At 43.3% G+C, this 1,838-nt stretch overlaps 1 long non-coding RNA gene across 2 annotated transcripts; it reads left to right on the top strand.

The window, feature by feature from the left end:
• Window positions 1-440: 440 nt before the first annotated feature.
• Window positions 441-1,595, top strand: LOC145420633 (uncharacterized). 2 transcript variants are annotated; one of them, XR_013901955.1, is made up of 3 exons: window positions 441-823; window positions 909-1,020; window positions 1,101-1,595. It is a non-coding gene; the product is annotated as an uncharacterized LOC145420633 (long non-coding RNA). The 2 variants fall into 2 exon arrangements; XR_013901954.1 differs by having other exon boundaries at window positions 441-1,020.
• The last annotated feature ends 243 nt before the right edge of the window (window positions 1,596-1,838 follow it).

The following is a 1,838-nucleotide window of genomic DNA, read 5'->3' as shown; positions in this document are numbered from 1 at the left end:
GTGGAAAAACTGAGTAAGTATACCCTGAGTTAACGAAAACTCTGGGTTTTCGGTTTCACAAAGCGAGTTCAGCTGCAGCCTGAGTGAGTCACTATGACGACACACGCCGTGAAGCTAACCTGCCCCCTAGCAGGTTTACTACAACTAACCCTGACTGTCTCCGCCCCTTTGTCGGAAACCTGACAGTAGGAAGTGTCAGACATGGCGTGCCACTTCCTTGAAGAGCCAGTAGATGTTGAAGCCCAAATTCTCCGCAGAGCTCTCCGCCGGGAGAGAGTGATTAGAGCGCGTTTGGACATTTTATCATTTCCTGATGATTTTCTGTGTGAACGTTACCGTTTCTCAGCACAATCTATAATTTATTTGAATAACATCCTCAGGCCATATATTACGCATGTGACACATCGCAGACATGCTCTCAGTTCATTGCATATTATTTGTATCGCACTTCGGTTTCTTGCAAACGGGAGCTTTCTGTATAATATTGGTGACGCTGAGCACGTTTCCAAGGCTACCGTCTGTCGGGCAGTCAGGAATGTTACAGTTGCACTGAAACGTCTCCTGTACTCGTTTGTGGTGTTCCCCGGTCATAGACCCACAAGATTTATCAAAGAGGGATGCCACAAAATTGCAGGTATCAGGATGACCAAAACTTAATTTATGATGTGGTGATACTTGAACTACTACTTAAATTTCACATTTATTCTCACGGTTCCCAGGCGTGATTGGCTGTACAGATGGCACCCACATTCCAATCATTGCTCCTTCAGTAAATGAAGGAGACTATGTGAACAGGAAGTCTTTCCACAGCATTAAAGTACAGGTACATAGTTCCCTGTAGCATGTCAAACTAACAAATTATTTCATTATAGTAATGGATGCTAATTTGTGTTCTCTGCACTGTGAAGATCATATGTGATGCTGCCAACATTATCACAAATGTGGAAGCCAAGTGGCCAGGCTCTGTCCATGACTCACAAATATTCCGTGAATGTACACTGAGCACAAAATTTGGACATGGTGAGTTGAGAATACTTTAAAATATATAAAGACCAATTGCTTCAGGGACATTTGAACTGAAGTGTATCCTTCTGTCTTAGGAGAGTTCACTGGCTACTTGCTTGGTGATAGGGGGTATCCATGTTTACCCTATTTGCTTACCCCTTACCCTGACCCTGAACCGGGCCCACAGCAGCGATATAATCTGGCTAATTGCAGGACAAGAGCCAGAATTGAAATGACTATCGGAATGCTTAAGGCCCGGTTCCAGTGCCTGCAAAGACTCAGGGTCACCCCAGAAAGGGCATGTGACATTATTGTGGCATGTGTGATTCTTCACAACATTGCCACAATTAGAGGAGAACACTGTCCTTCTGAACCAAACATCAGCAGTGATCCAAACCATGAACATCCTGACCCTCCCACGGACATACAAGATGGAAGCGCAGTCAGAGACACCATATGTCACAATCATTTCTTTTGACCCATCACCTCAACATGTTGAAAGAAGAATAAACAGATTTTTTGTTCAACTGGCTTTATTGGTCGCCTGTATTTCCTGTACACAAAGTATTAAAAGATGTAAACCTCATAAAGTGTCTCTGTTGCTTCCTCCTCTGTAACAGCTGTCAATGTTTCTTCATTATTTTCCTGTAGTAAAGAAGTTAACAACATTGCTGTTCTACTGTAAACTCATATAATCTGTGGAGTATTACTCACAACTGCATGTTGGTCTGGCTCAACAGGAGGCTGCACCAGATGCAGTACACCACCACCATCAACTGATAGAATATGAGGTTCATACAGGTCACTTATAACTTACAAGGGACCAAATGGCA

This window comes from Astatotilapia calliptera, chromosome 15 (assembly GCF_964374335.1).
Source record: "Astatotilapia calliptera chromosome 15, fAstCal68.1, whole genome shotgun sequence".
In the NCBI taxonomy this organism is placed as follows: Eukaryota; Metazoa; Chordata; class Actinopteri; order Cichliformes; family Cichlidae; genus Astatotilapia; species Astatotilapia calliptera.
Note: the sequence above shows the minus strand (reverse complement) of the source record. Positions and strands in the feature narration are given on the sequence as shown.